The following is a 19,066-nucleotide window of genomic DNA, read 5'->3' as shown; positions in this document are numbered from 1 at the left end:
ATGTCTATTTAGGTCTTCTGCCCATTTGTTGATTGTTTTTTTTTTTTATACTGAGTTGTCAAAAAAACTGATATGAGCTGTCTGTATATTTCAGATATTAACCCCTTGTGGGTCACAGAGTTTGCAAAGATTTTCTCCCATTCCATAAGTTGCCATTTCATTTTGTTGGTGGTTTCCTTTCCTGTGCAAAAGCTTTTAAGTTTGAATAGGTGTCATTTGTTATTTTTATTTTTATTTCTTTCACCTGGGAGACTAGTCTAAGAAAACATTGCTACAATTTATGTCAGAGAATGTTTCACCTATGTTCTCTTTTAGGAGTTTTATGATGTCATGTCTTATATTTAGGTCTTTAAACCATTTTTTTTGCTTTTGTATATGGTGTGAGGGAGTGTTCTAATTTCATTGATTTACATGTAGCTGTCCAGCTTTCCCAACACCACTTGCTGAAGAGACTGTCTTTTCTCCACTGTATATTCTTGCCTCCTTTGTAATGGATTAATTGACCATAGGTTATTTCTGGGCTCTCTATTGTGTTCCATTGATCCATTTGTCTGTTTTGTGCCAATACCATGCTGTTTTAATTACTGTATCTTTGTAGTATTGTCTGAAGTCTGGGAGGGTCATGCCTTCAGCTTTGTTCTTTTGCCTCAGAATTACTTTGGCAATTTTGGGTCTTTTGTGGTTTTATATAAATTTTAGGATTATTTATTCTAGTATTTTGAAAAATGTCATGGGTATTTTGATAGGGATTGCATTTAATCTGTAGATTGCTTTGGGTAGTATGGCCATTTTAACAATATGAATTCTCCCAATCCAAGAGCATGGGATATCTTTCCATTTCTTTGAATCATCTTCCATTTCCTTTATCAATGTTTTACAGTTCTCAGCATGTAGGTGTTTCACCTCCTTGGTTAGGTTTATTCCGAGTGTTTTATTTATTTTTTTTTTGATGTGACTTTAAACAGGATTTTTTTTTTTTTTTACTTTTCCTTTCTGATATTTCATTTTTAGTGTAAAGAAATTTAACATATTTCTGTGATAATAATCATGTATCCTACTACCTTGCTGAGTTCACTTATTAGTTCTAGTAGTTTCTGTGTGGAGTCTTTAGAGTTCTCTATATAAAGTATCATGTTATCTGCAAATAGGGACAATTTTACCTCATTCCTTCCAATTTAGATACCTTTTATTTATTTATTTATTTTTCTTGTCTGATTGCTATGGTTGGGACTTCCAGTACTGTGATGAATAGAAGTGGTGAGAGTGGGCATCCTTGTCTTATTCCTGAATTTAGCAGGAAGGCATTCAGCTTTCTACCATGGAGTATTGTGTTGGCTGTGGGTTTGTCTTAAATGGTTGTCATATCATGTTGAGATATGTTCCCTCTATACATACTTTGGGTGAGAGTTTTAATGGATGTTGAATTCTATCAAATGCTTTTTCTGCATCTATTGAGATGATCATGTATTTTTTGTCTTTTCTTTTGTTGATGTAGTGTTTCACATTGATTGATTTGTGTATGTTGAATCATCCTGCAGACCCTGGAGTGAATCCAACTTGATCATGTTGTATGATCCTTTTTATGTATTGTTGGATTCAGTGTGCTAATATTTTGTTGAGGATTTTTGCATCTATATTCATCAAAGATATTGGTCCATAATTTTCTTTTTTTGTATTTTCTTTGTTGGTATCAGTGTGATGGTGGCTTCATAGAATGACTTTTGGAGTGTTCGCTCCTCTTCAATCTTTTGGAATAGTTTGAGGATAGGTGTAAGTTCTTCTTTATGTGTTTGGTAGAATTCTCCAGTGAAGCCGTCTAGTCCTGGATGTTTGTTTGCAGGGATTTTATTATTATTATTATTATTACAGATTATCGTTCACTTCTAGAGATCAGTATGTTCAAATTATCTGTTTCTTCTTAACTCAGTTTTGGCAGGCTGTATGTTTCTAGAAACTTGCCCATTTCTTCTAGGTTGTACAATTTGTTGACCTATAACTATTCATAGTATTATCTCATGATTTTTTGTATTTCTGCAGTATCGTTTGTTATTTCTCCTCTTTCATTTCTTATTTCCTCTCTCTTTTCTTCTGGGTGAGCCTGAGTAGAGATTTGTAGATTTTGTTTATTTTTTCAAAAAGCAATTCTTGGTTTTATTGATCTTTTCTATTATGGTTTTGTTAGTTCTTCTTTTTCTAATTCTTTTAGGTGGTAGGTTAGGCTGTTTATTTGAGATTTTTCCTGTTTCTTGAGGAAGGCCTGTATTGCTATGAACTTCTCTCTTAGAACTGCTTTTGTTGCATCCCATAGATTTTGTAAGGTTGTGTTTTAATTATTGTTTGTCTAAAGATGTTTTTCTGATTTCCTCTTTAATTTCATTGTTGACCCATTGATTTTTTAGTAGCAAGTTGTTTAGTCTCCATGTGATCATTTTTTCCCCTGTTTTTCTTTCTCTGGTTGATTTCTAGTTTCATACTGTTGTGGTCAGAAAAGATGCTTGAAATAATTTTTATTCTGTTTAATTTGTTGAAGTTTGTTTTGTGTCCCAGTATGTGGTTTACCCTAGAGAATGTTCCATGCGCATTTGAAAAGAATGTGTATTCTGTTTAACTTAGGATCTCTGTTGCCTTATTAATTTTCTGCCTGGAAGATTTTCCATTGATGTCAGAGGGGTGTTACTGTCTCCTACTATTATTTTATTCCTGTCCATTTCATCCTTTATGTCTGCTAGTATTTGTTTTATATATTTCGGTGCTCCTTTATTGGGTGCATATATGTTAATGAGTGTAACATCCTCTACTTGTATTGCTCCCTTTATCATTATATAGTATCCTTCATCTTTCTTTATGGGCTTTGTTTTAAAGTCTGTTTTGTCTGATATGAGTATTGCTACCCCTGCTTTCTTGTCATTTCCATTTGCATGAAATGTCTTTTTCCATCTCCTCACTTTCAATCTATGTGTCTTTCACCCTAAAGTGAGTCTCTTATAGGCAGCATATTGTAGGTTGTTGTTTTTTTATCCAATCTGCCACTCTTTGTTAATGGAAAATTTCTCAATGGCACAGATCAAAGCACTATGATATGCAGCTCTTGACACACTTACTTTTACTAAAATTTTGCTGGATTAAGTATTATGAAATCTCTATACTTGTACGTATAGATTGTATGGTTAATCAGTTAACCAAACACCTGGCCTTATAGTTAGGACCACTGGCCTACAAACATTTGGTTATTAGACCAACCATGAGACTCAGATGATGTTTACATTACTTATTTTCATTCCTTTTCTCTCTAAGTTTGGCAGATTCCATACCAAACCTTCGGATGGCTTAGTTGGATGAAACTAATTTTCAGAAGCCAATACTTTTCTACTCTTTTTATGACTCTTTTTTAGGGTCTGTAATCTTTTTATTGTGTACAACCTCTAGTCAGCAGATGGGGATAATTCTAGTCATCCTAGACTTTTCTCATGGGAGAGTTGATTCTATGCTCTCTTGAGCAAATCTCTAAAGTGGCAGTTTTCACAGGCATGACACTGTATCTAGAGACTATTTAAGATGAAGAGTTTCGAAAACCGCAACTATCAAAAAATGGTGAAATGATTTTGAGAAGAAAACACCAAAATGGGATTCTGAAAACCTGAATTCCAGTTCTGATTTTTTTATGACAGTAACAATTTTTATTTGTATTTACTGTATAAAATAGAGATAGAAAAATATTTCTATATATCTCTATATGCAGGTTTTGTCACTTCTCTACAGTGTATGAACCCCACTTGCTTATTTGTAATGGAAATAATTCCTACTCTAGAAACTTGTTTTAAAGATTGAGTAAGATAATCTTTTAAAGCACATATAATAGATTCTGGCATATGTTTAGCACTCAATAAAATGTAGTCATATACTACTGAAATGTCTGAAGTTTCTTAACAATAATGGCATAAATAAGAGATTTTTTTAACATCTTTATTGGAGTATAATTGCTTTACAATGGTGTGTTTGTTTCTGCTGTACAACAAAGTGAATCAGCTCTACATATACATATATGCCCATATCTCCTCCCTTTTGCCTCTCCCTCCCACCCTCCCTATCCCACCCCTCTAGGAGGACACAAAGCACTGAGCTGATCTCCCTGTGCTATGTGACTTCTTCCCACTATCTGTTTTACATTTGATAGTGTATATATGTCCATGCCACTCACTCACTTCATCCCAGCTTACCCTTCCCTCTCCCCATGTCCTCAAGTCCATTTTCTACATCTGCATCTTTATTCCTGTCCTGTCCTGCCCCTAGGTTCTTTAGAGCCATTTTCTTTTTTTTTTTTTAATTCCATATATATGTGTTAGCATGCAGTATTTGTTTTTGTCTTTCTGACTTATTTCACTCTGTATGACAGGCTCTAGGTCCATCCACCTCACTACAAATAACTCAATTTCGTTTCTTTTTATGGCTAAGTAATATTCCATTGTATATATGTGCCACATCTTCTTTATCCATTCATCTGTCGATGGACACTTAGATTTTTGTTTATTTTTGTTTTTATTTCCATTTCTCTAGGAGGTGGGTTAAAAAGAATCTTGCTGTGATTTATGTCATAGAGTGTTCTGCCTATGTTTTCCTCTAAGAGTTTTATAATGTCTGGTCTTACATTTAGGTCTTTAATCCATTTTGAGTTTATTGTTGTGTATGATGTTAGGGAGTGATCTAATTTCATTCTTTTGCATGTAACTGTCCAGTTTTCCCAGCACCACTTATTGAAGAGGCTGTCTTTTCTCCATTGATTCTTGCCTCCTTTATCAAAGATAAGGTGACCATAGATGTGTAGGTTTATCTCTGGGCTTTCTATCCTGTTCCATTTATCTACATTTCTGTTTTTGTGCTAGTACCATACTGTCTTGATTACTGTAGCTTCTAATTTCATTCTTTTACATGTAGCTATCCAGTTTTCCCAGCACCACTTATTGAAGAGGCTGTCTTTTCTCCATGGTATATTCTTGCCTCCTTTATCAAAGATAAGGTCATAAAAAGTCCGTGGGTGTATCTCTGGGCTTTCTTTCCTGTTCCATTTATCTATATTTCTCTTTTTGTGCCAGTACCATACTGTCTTGATTACTGTAGCTTTGTAGTATATTCTGAAGCCAGGGAGCCTGATTCCTCCAGCTCCATTTTTCTTTCTCAAGATTGCTTTGGCTATTAGGGGTCTTTTGTGTTTCCATACAAATTGTGAAACCTTTTGTTCTAGTTCTGTGAAAAATGCCATGGGTAGCTTGATAGGGATTGCACTGAATCTGTAGATTGCTTTGGGTAGTATGGTAATTTTCACAATGCTGATTCTTCCAGTACAAGAACATGGTATAGCTTTCCATCTGTTTGTACCATCTTTAATTACTTTCATCATTGTCTTACAGTTTTCTGCCTACAGACCTTTTGTCTCTTTAGGTAGCTTTATTCCTAGGTATTTTATCCTTTTTGTTGCAGTGGTAAATGGAAGTGTTTCCTTAATTTCTCTTCCAGATTTTTCGTCATTAATGTATAAGAATGCACGAGATTTCTGTGCATTGATTTTGTATCCTGCTAATTTACCAAATTCATTGCTTAGCTCTAGTAGTTTTCTGGTAGCATCTTTAGGATTCTCTATGTATAGTATCATGTCATCTGCAAACAGTGACACCTTTACTTCTTCTTTTCCATTTGGATTCCCTTTATTTCTTTTTCTTCTCTGCTGTGGCTAAAACTTCCAAAACTGTGTTGAATAATAATGGTGAGAGTGGGCAACCTTTTCTTGTTCCTGATCTTAGTGGTAATGGTTTCAGTTTTTCACCATTGAGAATGATGTCTGCTGTGGGTTTGTAATATATGACCTTTATTATGTTGAGGTAAGTTCCCTCTATGTCTACTTTCTGGAGGGTTTTTATCATAAATGGGTGTTGAATATCTGGAATAAACCCCACTTGACCATGGTGTATGATCCTTTTAATGTGTTGTTGGATTCTGTTTGCTAGTATTTTGTTGAGGATTTTTGCATCAACGTTCATTAGTGATATTGGCCTGTAACTTTCTTTCTTTGTGACATATTTGTCTGATTTTGGTATCAGGGTGATGGTGGCCTCATAGAATGAGTTTGGGAGTGTTCCTTTCTGTTTGCTAGTATTTTGTTGAGGATTTTTGCATCAATGTTCATCAGTGATATTGGCCTGTTGTTTTCTTTTTTTGTGACATCTTTGTCTGGTTTTGGTATCATGGTGATGGTGGCCTTGTAGAATGAGTTTGGAAGTGTTCCTCCCTCTGCTATATTTTGGAAGAGTTTGAGAAGGATAGGTGTTAGCACTTCTCTAAATGTTTGACAGAATTCGCCTGTGAAGCCATCTGGTCCTGTGGTTTTGTTTGTTGGAAGATTTTTAATCACAGTTTCAATTTCAGAGCTTGTAATTAGTCTGTTTATATTTCCTATTTCTTCCTGGGTCAGTCTGAGAAAGTTGTGCTTATCTAAGAATTTTCCATTTCTTCCAGGTTGTCCATTTTATTGGCATATAGTTACTTGTAGTAATCTCTCATGATCCTTAAGATGTGTGGATAGTATTTAGGGGGACCATGAACTTCATTGAGGAAAACATATATCTCTATTAATTAATCTCTAGGGGAAATTTAACCTTTCCGTCTATTGTTAGTAAAGTCAACCAACTTCAGTAGAACTACAGTTTCTATGATGAAGTCACAAATAAAAACCACAGACTCATGCACCGCAATGAAGAGTAGCCCCAGCTCACCGCAACTAGACAAAGCCTGTGTGCAGCAATGAAGACTCAACAAAGCCAAAAATAAAATAAATAAAATAATTAAATTTATCCAAAAAAACCCCCCACAGATATTATCATATACTACAGCTGTTGCAGATATTTAAAAATATAATGTATACTCATCACTACTTCAGATTACACTACTTATTACACTTGCTGCTAGGTCTTATTCTTTAATGTCAATAAAGAAACACATATATAACCATATCTCAAATTTCTATTTGTAAAAGTATTTTTTATAATTGTATTTAGATATAATTGGCTTCCATTAAAATCCTATATATTTTATTTTGTGTTTTTAAATACATTTTCTGGGAAATAGTATATATACTTTACCACGCTGCCTAAGAAGTATGACACAAAAATGATTATAAGAATTCCTGTCATAGTAGTTCAGCATGAGAACAGTAAAACTGGATGTAGTCTATGAAGCTGTTCACATTCAAAGGAATTCTTTTGCGTGTGTTTAATTATTATTACTGAAATGGAGCAGCCTTTCAAAGCTGACCAATTTTTGCCAAACACACCCCACAAAAATGTCCTTGATTGCCCTTATTCAGTGGCTCTAGCTGCCCATGGCATAAACACTTTAAACAGATACTCAGCCTTCTTAAGTTTGATATTGGCTCTTAATTAAAATGGAAAGCAATTACAACTTCATTTGTGCCATAAGAACTTAAAATCCTTGTCTCCAATATAAAATTGTGGAGAAAAGCATATCATTTAATGCCAATGGATAACACCAAAGTTGACTGTCACTTTGAATGTTTATTCAGTTTCTTTACAGTCTCTTTTTTTTGGCAGCAAATATAGCTAAGGATATCATGTATCTATATGTCTACCAGATGTAGATGACATAGATACAGAGAAATAGGCTTTCAGTATGCTCTTACCAAACATTTAGTGACTTGTGAAATTTGTCCTGAGCAATTTTTTTTCCCTGTGGTTTGTCCTTCCTCCCAGGTTCAAAGTGCATTATTAATACCCAGAACCATCAATGTGATATCATGCTCCTAAGTATATCCTAATGTGAGTTTTCTGCATTTGGTAATTTAAAAGGAAAAAAAAAAAACTGTAGTAGCAGCAATGACACAAGAAAAAAATCTTGAGACAAAAAGTATTTTGCCCCACAATTATGTATGTTTGGTGGCTGCCTTTTCACCCTATGTCTAGAGATATGCTTTCTGTGTACTACCTATATTGGGTATGTGTATACATGAAAATATCCCAACTTTTATTTTATTATGAAAGTATAGTAAATGTCATTTATTTGTTAGTGAGACTATAAATTATCTCTCCCAATATGCTGATTATTGTTGCATGATATGGCAAGGGTCCCCAACCCCCAGGCCACATTAGGAACCAAGCTACACAGCAGGAAATGAGCAGCGGGTGAGTGAGTGAAGCTTCATCTGCCACTCCCCATCACTCGCATTACCACCTGAACCATCCACCCACCCCCTTTGTTCCATGGAAAAATTGTCTTCCACAAAACCAGTCCCTGGTGCCAAAAAGGTTGGGGACTGCTGTGATACAGAGAACTTGTGGGTTTTTTAGATCCCCACTGTTAGATTTATAGCAGTGTTCAATTGGCAAGAGAGAAATCCAAAAGGTATGGGTATAAAACCAGCTCAGCTTATATGGCTTTTGTTTAGTTCATGCACATTGACATGGGAACCTACTATCTGACCTATTTTTTAGGAAATCAATTCTTACTTTCAATAACTTCATAGACATTTTCAGTTTTCACTTGAAAAAAATCAAAATGATATACTGTATCGTCTAATACCATAATGAGGGCTATTCAGATTCTAATCAGAGGGACAAACATTTTATCATAAAAATCCTGGGAAAATAAAATAATATAGATGTTTACTTGATATTGTTCAGACTTTTACTGGACCAATCTATTTCTTTAGAAAAATTTTATTTACACTGAAAATGAGAACTCATTAGAAAAGTTACAAAAGGTAAAAAAAAGGTAAAATATTTTAGATGAGAAGGAAAAAAAAATTATCTGGTTCAGAAATCAAAGCTAAAATGTGACATTAAATCTAACAGGATGGGGCTTCCTTGGTGGCACAGTGGTTGAGAGTCCGCCTGCCGATGCAGGGGACATAGGTTCGTGCCCCGGTCCGGGAAGATCCCACATGCTGCGGAGCGGCTGGACCCGTGAGCCATGGCCGCTGAGCATGTGCGTCCGGAGCCTGTGCTCTGCAATGGGAGAGGCCACAGCAGTGAGAGGCCCGCGTACCACAAAAAAAAAAAAAAAAAAAAAAAAAACTAACAGGATGGAAAATTTATCTCAATAAATTTCCTCTCATGAAAGTTCAGTTGAAAATACAATGATTTCAAATGTGTCTTGTACATTTTCTCATTTTAAATCATTATCTAAAATATATTTAACAATTCTGTATATACACAAACAAATGGAAGAGATAAAAGCCTAAGCTAATCAAAGTGAAATTGTTCTTTCTAATTTTTACTTTTTTTCTACCATTATCAGTAGCATTAGTCTCCCTAAGTGAATAGTCGTGTTTGGGGCCAGAAGTCTGAGAATAATAAAAGCATATCAGCATGATATTTCGGAAAGAGAAGATTCTGCTGCCTTTAAATAGTGTTATTACATTTATAATCACCATCTGCCAATCCCTACTCTCTTTTTGCTGGACCTTTTCCTAGTGTTTCTCAAAATACTATTCTCATTGGACATAACTACAGGGTAATTCTAGCACTATGTAATTCTATTTTAGGAATTAGGGTTATGTGAGGGAGATTGGTGACTGAAAAATACCCCTATTCGGTAGTTTTCAGTAGTAGTTCTACAAAAGAGGATACTTTCAAAAGCCCACCAAACTTTGATTTCTGAATTTATCTTAATAGAATGTGATTATGGCTTTATTTCTGAAATCAATATTTTAGAAATGACCATTAACTTTATGTACTACTGAAAAAAAAAAACCTTTTTGAGATAGCCTACTTTACACCAACTTTAAGTTATTTCTAAAAGTAAATTTCATTATGTCATTCCAATAACAAGGCTTATCAATACTACCAGAGCTGCCTGGCATAGCACTTAATAACTTTTTTGTTATGGTTTCTCTGCTTGGAAATTTCCATAAAATCATAACCTAGTTTCAGTTGATAAAATTGAAAGCATGTTGGTTACTCAGTAATCGCTCTCAGAATAAAGATTTTACATTACTCTAAAGCGAGAGTTTTGGTTCATAATTGATATAACCAGGATATAGACTGACTGACTCATTCTTAGCAAAAACTGAAATTTATGCAAGGATGAATGTGCCATCTGAAGCTTCCCTATCAAGGTTTTTGTGCTATACAGTGACACCCAATCCTTTATGTTTTTGCCTTCATCTATCACCATGTTCCTGACTCCATCATAACCTACTTCTATAATCTACTACAATGAATTGGATGTGGCAGGCAGTGAACATAATATTTGTTGAATACAGTACTGAGTAAATGATAGACCCTGACATATGATGTGAATACCCTAAATTTGAATCTGAATCAATGTAGTATCTCTCCTGATGATGACACTTGTATTTTAAACATTATTTCAAATTTTAGACATTTCATGTGCTGAGTTTTAAGCATTAGAAACAAAGGGGAAAGTATTTAGTGGAATGGAGGCCTTTCTTAGAGTGGTAGAGGCTGTAAATTATAGTGAAAACTGGCAGGCTAGATTATGAATTCCTCACATGGTGATTTTTGAGATGATTGTGTTTAAGATATTCAGTCTCTGTGATCCTAGTTTCTTTATCTACAATAAGCTATTCATATGCTCAGGGATTTTATAAAAACTAAATAATAATTTAAACATATGTGCAAGTATCTGAAAGAGAGGAGCGTTTAATAAATGGAAGTTCCCTTACCTTGAGGTTATATCATATTAGCAACCACCTTTTCAGCCAACATGTATGATCATTCCTACCAAGTGGTTAATGGGCAAATAGTAAATGAATATGGTCTTACATTATTTGTTATTCTGAATATTATAAAAGAGCTTTTTGAAAATAATAGACTCCTCCACATCCTTTTATTCCTTTTGGTGAAGCTTTGGCCATCATTATTTTACTAGCCAAAACAATAGTTAACTATATGGTATAATTTATCAGGTAGTAGTAATTTTTAAATCCTTCTAAATTGATGTCATGACAACATTAATCTCAGTTATGATTACTTTAAAGTAGGTTTCATGTGAATATATGTAACGCTATGCTTGTTGAAATAAATTATATTAACTCTATGTAAATTATAGGTTCTGGTCTTAACTCAGGAAAGGGATCTTGGAGATTTATATATTGTTTGTGAAAGATACCAAACTCTTTTCCTACTATAACCCAATATACACAATATTTGTAATAATTACCTAAGGTATTGTAAACCAATCATGCAACAGAAAATATAAAATGCACATTATACAACCACAAAAACTAGGAGAGGAAGATAATCCCTACTTATGATATCTTCAGTGGTAATTAAAACAACTATGATGTGTTTACCAAATTCTGAAATATTTTGTTGATTAGATACCCTATGAAAGTTTGGGCTCTGAAGAATGAGCGAAAAGCAAGTAGATTTTGGAGAATTGAACCTTGGAAGGAGAAACTAGCATTAATTGAGATTTTCCCTCTTATGGTATTATCCTGAGAGAATATTGAAGATGCATCACTGCCACGACAGCTAATACCCAGACTGAAAAAACAAAACAAACAAACAAAGCCATTTACTGACCTGAGGAACTGAGAGACAGAGTCAATCACCAAATCTTGCTTTCATGGTAACCACTGCCACCAGAAAGTGATGAGATTATAAATTATGCCCAAGTCTCTGGCTGGCCCTTCAACTTCACATGCACAAGGAAGATACAAAGCAGCCCAGCTAAGGAAAAAAGAAAAAGAATTGGACTGATATTTGAGCTGCTACTCAAGACAGATCTTCAGTTTGATTCTAAATATGTTACTGCCTTGCTAAAATAAAAGAGTAATACTCTTCAGAGAAATAAGCAGTATCTATATTATCTACAGCATAATCTCCTCAGTTTCCAAAATGTAATCTAAGATCACTTCTCATGCAAAATAAAACTAGAAATGTGGCCTATTTTCAAAGGTCAACCTCAAAATAACCCACATATTGTAATTATCAGAGTCCTTTAAAGTAGCTGTTATAGGTATGCTCAACTAAACAGGCATATATGCTTATAACAAATAAAGTGATAGGAAATAGCTGAGAAATAGAAACTATAAAAAGCTCCAAATGGAAAGTCTAGAACCAAAAAATATAACCTCTTGGAAAAAAAAAAAAAACAACTCTAGACAGGCATTATCAAGAGTTAATGAACTTGAAGATAAAGCAATAGAAATTATCCAATATAAAAAGGAAAGACTAAGATCTATATCTAGAGTTGCTATTATGTTATATACCTAATAGCATATAATATGTAATACCTACATACTATAACATATAACATATAGACTAAGACCTATATCTATAGTTACTACTGTGTTATATACCTACATATTATAATATATAATAACATATTATTATATGTTATATTATTATGCATATATTAGAGAAAGAAAGAGATTGAGAGAAGCACCTCAGGGACCTGTGGGACAATATGAAATAGTCTAAAACATGTAATTGGAGTTCCAGAAGAAAAAGCGAGAATGGGGCAGAAAAAATTATTTGAAAAAATAATGGCCAAAACTTCTCACATTTCATGAAAGACATAAATTTATGGATTAAAGAAGGTCAACAAAAGTCAAAATAGATCAATATGAAGATGAAAATTTCTAGACTCATCACATTCAAACTGCTGAAAATGAAAGATTAATTTTAAAAATCTTGAAAACATTCTCACAAAAAAATGGTATATTATATACAAGAAAATAAAAATTATAATTACTACAGACTTCTTTTCAAAACTATGGCATCCATAAGACAGTGGAACACCTTTTTTTTAATGTGACAAAAGAATTTTTTTTTTTTTTTTAATTGCCAGTGCTGACTTCTGTGTTTGGTAAAAATATCCTTCAATAATTAAATCTAAATGAAATAAAATACTACTTCATGGAACAGGCAGTAAAAATAAGGAGCTTGTAATCCCAGAGAGATGTTGCTTAGCAGCTAAATAACTAAACCTAATAAATACTATTGTTATGTTGTGGTGAAATAGAGAACTATTGTCTAATATTGAAAGGTGTTTGTGCAAATGTGATATTTTTCAATCCAACATAAATTTCCATTTAGATGAGTTAGAAGTTAATATATCATTTTTAAGTAATTGATACTCCATAAAGAAGAGATTTTTTGCATTTTTATAAAATGAGTAACATGAAACAAAAGAATAGTAAAATATGCAGGAATAAGTGGTTTAATATTCTAACTGGTTTTATCCATTTCTTCAGCTGTGTTCATTGGCTTGTGTTGTATACGTAAATTTACTTCCTCAACTTTTCGTTTCTTGAAAATAAATGTAGTGAAGTAACTTAAAGAGCAGGGTCTCAAGACAATGCCTGAGTCAAATCCTCAATTTGTAACTTCCTAATAGTACTTCTTGCATAATTTTCTTAATATGAATGTCTCAATTTCTTCATTTAAAAAATAGGTGTAATAACATTATCTGCCTTTTACGGGTGTTGCGAGTGCTTAATACAAAATATGTAAATATGTCAAGCACTTACCATAGTGCTTGACAAATATTAAGATCTTAATAAATGTTAACAGTAGTAGTGGGAGTAGGAGAGGTGATAATAGTAGACTATCCACTATAGTGGTAGAATTATTTAAGAGTTCATTCCTACCCTTGCAGAAACTACAAGAATGCAGGTTCTGTTGGTTTTTCTTTTCTTGCATTTAAAAAATATTTTTCCTAAAAATTACAGGCTATGTATGTACAGGCTACATATATGAATGTTGGTCAAACTTGAGATTTTCTAGGGATGCTTTGTATATTTCTGTCTTACTGGATTTCTATTTTTGTCCTAAGTTTTTAAAATGCAATAGAGTAGGATTTAGAGTATGCAGAATCAATTTTACTTTTTTTTGTTTTTTTTTAAAGGGTATTTTCATAAAATATTTTTTAACTCTAAAGTCCCTTTGTACATTTGTGGAAATATTTTAGTGGCAGATGTGTGACATACACACAGAAATTGGATACAGGCTTCAGCACCATGCTAAGAGAAAAAGTAGTCATTCCTTTCTTGTAATAACTGGCAGCAGCTTTTATGCTGAAAAAATTAAAGGAAGCAAGATGTAGTACATGTATCTTAAAATTTTGTTTATCATTATCTTGGTGTTGGAAATTATAAGAGAAACAGGCTCTCATCTATTTATGAATTTTTTCTCTCTATGAAACAGAAAGCAAGCCAAATTAACAGTGGTTTGACTCTGATATCATGACTCAAAAGATAATTTTTTTACTAGCCAACACAATCCAGCCAGCCAGCCATTCTGTCTTATTAAATATCTTCCCTACATTAGTAAAGTATTTTAGTCCCCATTAATTAAACCTCACTTTCTTCTGGAAATAAGCCAATGAGAATCAAGAATCATGCCCTCATCCATACACATGCACATGTGTGTACACACACACAGTCTTGGCTTTGAACACTGGACATAGACCGGAGCTATTGCAGCTGACATTTTATCTATTTCATCACGAAGCATTCTGAGACTTAATCACAGTCCTCTGACCCCCTCCAATGCAGTAAAATAATGACCAGTAAAGCCAAGGCATTACTCAGAAGAAGGTGTTGTCAACATGGCCATTTAAGAAAAAGTAGAGTTAGGCCCTTGAGAGTTTTCTGTCTCTGGACCAGGTGTGAAGGAATAGCAGCAGAAAGATACAAGAAATAGATATTTGTTACTTTTTCCTCCATTTTTGTCCACCCATTCAATAAGCTCTTATTTCTTCTTTAGGTGCCGGAAGCAGTTGTGCAAAATAACTTTTATAACAATTTGGTTAAGAAAAACATTATTTTCTTAAAGTGAATTGTAGCTTATTGTGAATGCAGATTAAATAGCCTTCTTGAGGTTATGCTAATGTGTGTCAGTCACTGTCTGCAAACACCGGTAAAAGAGCTGATAATAACAAGCAATATCTCAGGAGGACATACAATGAGAAACAGTAAAGTCATATATAAATAAATAGAGAAATCTAAGCATGCATGGTCTTGTATCTGCTTCTTGCCCAACACATGCTCATCTCATGCCACTCCCTCCTGCTCTCCTCTCCCCACCCTCATAGCCCTCCTCTTCTTCAACACTTTAACTCACCAACCTCGTGGTCTTCTTTCATTTCTAGAATGCACAAAACTCATTCCTGCAAAGGGTCTTCAAACTTGTATCTTATCTCACTATATTGTGTTCCCCTTCTCATCACTTTGCCAGCTCCTTCTCTCCAGTCAGGTCTCAGCTTAGGTATCACTGTCTTAACTTCCTCAAAGGATCTTTTCTAAAAATCACTTCAGCGACCCTCTCTATATTAAATACTACAGCACCTTGTATCTTTTCTTCATAGCACTTATCACAAATGGCCATTAATTCATTTAATCTTCTATTTGTTTATACATCATCTTCTTCCTCATTAGACTCATCTCCACAAGAAAGGCAACATTTATGCCTTGTTCACCATTATATCTGTTTTTGGGAAAGGTAGTTAGGCTTCGTTTCCCATCTACTGTAAAGTAGCATAAGAGTCGCCTTGGTCCTGGAACATTTCCTTACTGGAAGATTAAGAGTTTTGACAGCCTGTGCTGGGCTTGTCTTGTAAGGAAAAGAAATATCTTTCCCTACTCTGAGCTACAGGTATACTCCTTTGTTCTGCTTCAGATGTGCATCAGTGGCCCTGAGGCATACCTCTCGCTTTCTCTATTTCACAGAATGCTCTCATGGGGGCGGGGTTGAGATCCTTCCACTGCAGCACAAAGTGGTGTGGTGCTTGCAGTTACATCACTTGTTGGCTGTGGAGTGGACGCACTTAGGCCATAGGAGACTAATGCATTGCAAGGGGCTAGATCTTGGGCACTCTCTATCCTATCTTGTAAGTAAAGGCTGTACAACGTGAGCCTGGCATACTTGATGTTTGCTCACAGTGACCTTGAATCATGCACTGGTCTCTTCCCTTGATGGCACTTATCTGCTTTTTGACCTTGGCTGCACAGTCCGGCCACATAAGGAATGGAGAAACATCCATAGTGGTTTTCATAATACCCAGCACATAGAAGATGCTCAATAAATACTCATTTAATTAATAAAAAAATAAAGAAATCCTCTTATCAACACCTGCCTAAATATATTAACCAGTTCTGTTAGAAGGAATTGGGGTATGGTATGGAAACTTCAGTATATAACATTTTTGTGGTTTACCCTCATGTTGAATTAAGTCTAATAGCAACTAACTTTATATAATCAATTCCATAATGTACTTTTAATCATTTTCTATTAATTCTTCTTTATCACAGAATCTTAGGAAGAAGCCCTCTAGTCAGTTTTATATATTACTAACCATACCTCAAATACTTCAAATTATCTAGACTAGTTTTGTCAGGTAAAAAATATTCCTTTTAGTATTATTTTTAGCCAGGTTTATTTCTGTATGGACATTTTACAAGCATATATGCTCCATACTTGCCTGGTCACTGCCATTGGGTCTTTAAAGAAATACGTAGGCTCAATGATAGACCATAAAAACAAAAGATAAAAGAAATGAAAATTATTAAATTAATGATTTCATGCTATGTCCAGAAGAGATGGAGACTTGATCTTTACGAAACCCTGAAAAGAGGTGACAACTAGAATATGTTTTTGAGTTAGAACTGAGTAATCAAAAGGAATTTTTTAAAAATCAAGAAATAAGAATTAATCTGGAATACATTCTTAGAAAGATGAAAGCCTCACCAAATGTCAAGGAAAAATTGGACCTTCCTGTCTACCATTGAGCTGGCAGCACATGCCTTTGTGGTGTTCATACCTCCTCACCACAGTACCACGTAGACTCTGCAATAAATACTGTTTAGCTTAGCAGTCTATCATTTCCCCTATTCAAGTCTCCATTTAAAAAGGTAAAATTTTGCCCCTGGCTTGCTGGACTATTGCCCTGCATAAAGATAATTAGATTCAACAGAACAGAAGCTAATTTATGGGTTTAATGTAGTACTGCTTTTAGATAGCAATAAAATCCTTTTCTAAAACACGAAGTGCACATCAGTATTAACATAAATCAAGCAGTTTCCAGCCTCACATCTGAAGGGTGTTACTTTTTATTTAAATCCCTGGAGATTGTACAATATCTATGACTACCGAATAATTCCCTATTATATATTCAGATGATACTAGTTTACACTTCAGTTGGAATCCAGAGGGTTTCAGGAATTACAAAATATGAACTGACTTGATTGATTTAGTCTGAGCTTTGCACTTTAAGTCTTAACAGAAAGAAGACTATAGAATCACTGGATTGCCAGAGTTAAATTTGCTCTATTAACTATAGACTTTATTTATAAGTAACCTTGATTTGCTTTCTTTCACTACCTATTAGTTTATATTTCCTGAATTGCTTATAAATAGAATCATGAAGTATGCACATTTTTAGCCATGCAACTTGCATAGATCATAATTATTTTGTATATATTAATAGTTTATTCTTTTTTTATTTCTGAGTAGATTTCCATTACATGGATGGATCACAGTTTCTCTATCTGTTCATCTGTTAATAGACATTTGGGTTCTTTCCAGTTTTTGGCTATCACAAAAAAACTGTGAACATTTCTGTACAAGTCTTTGTATGTACAATGATTTCATTTCTCTTTGGAAAATACTCCAAAGTAGAATGACTAGATCACATGGTAGATTACGTTTAAATTTTTAAGACACTGCCAAGATGATTTCCAAATTAGTTATACCATTATACGTTCCCACCAGAAGGGCTTGAGAGTTCCAGCTTTTCCATATTCTTGTTAACACTTAGATTTAGACTTTTAAAATTTTAGTTATTCTAATTGGTTTGTGATCATATCTAATTTTGGTTTTAATTTGTATTCCCCTAATGAGTAATGGACCTGAGTATCTTTTGATGAGCTCACTTGATATCCCAATATTTTCTTTGTTAAATTTCCCATTAAATCTTTTGCCCATTTTTAATATTTTTATTGTTGTCTTTTGAGAGTTCTATATATGAATCGTTTATCAGATATATGATTTGCAAATATTTTCTCACTGCCCCTTCATTTTCTTAAGTGTCTTTTTATAGAGCAGGAGATTTTAATTTTGATGAAGTCCAATTCATCTTTTTTCTTTTATGATTATACTTTCAGTTTTTTATATAAGAAATCCTTGCCTATTCCAAGGTGACAAAGGTTGTCTGGTATGTTTTGTTTTGTTTTCCAGAAGTTTTATACTTTAAGATCTTTGATCCATTATGATTTAATTTTTGTATGGTATGATATATGGATGAAAGTTTTTTCTTGCATATGAATGTCCAGTTTTCCCAGAATTGTTGTTCAGAAGTATGTAATTTCTTCACTGATTCGTCTTTGCATCTTTGCCAAAACTGTTTTTTATAAGTATATGAGTCTGTTTCTGGACTCTATTCTGTTTTATCCATCTATTTGTCTTCCTTGACCTCAATTCCATACCATTTCAATTACTGGAGGTTTATAATAAGTTTTGATATCAAGTAGTGTTAGTCCTCCAACTTTATTGTTTTTTAAAATTGTTTTGGATATTCTGGATCTTTTGCACTTCTATAGGAATTTTAGAATCAGTTGATCAGTTTCTTTTAAAAAAAAAAGCCTACTGGGATTTAATTGTGATTTTTTGCAATCTATAAATCAGTTAGGGGAGAACTAACAGCTTAACAGTATAGTACTGAGTCTTCTAATGTATGAGTGCAATGTATCCCTTGTAACTTGGTTTTTTGTTTTTTTTTCAGAGATCTTTCTATTACTCATTTCTAATTTAAATCCACTGTGATCAGAGAATACACTTTGTATAACTTGAACCCCTTTAAATATTTATTGAGACTTGTACTATGGCTCCACATATGGTCTATCTTGTTAAGGTTTCTGTGTCCACTTGAAAATAATGTGTATTCTGTCATTCTTGGGGGAAATGTTCTATGAATATAAATTAGGTCAAACTGCATGATGATGGTGTTCAGATTTTCTTTCTTTTTCTTTTTTAACATCTTTATTGGAGTATAACTGTTTTACAATACTGTGTTAGTTTCTCCTTTACAACAAAGT

This window comes from Physeter macrocephalus, chromosome 12 (genome assembly GCF_002837175.3).
Source record: "Physeter macrocephalus isolate SW-GA chromosome 12, ASM283717v5, whole genome shotgun sequence".
Lineage (NCBI taxonomy): Eukaryota > Metazoa > Chordata > Mammalia > Artiodactyla > Physeteridae > Physeter > Physeter macrocephalus.
This window is presented reverse-complemented; position numbering follows the sequence as displayed.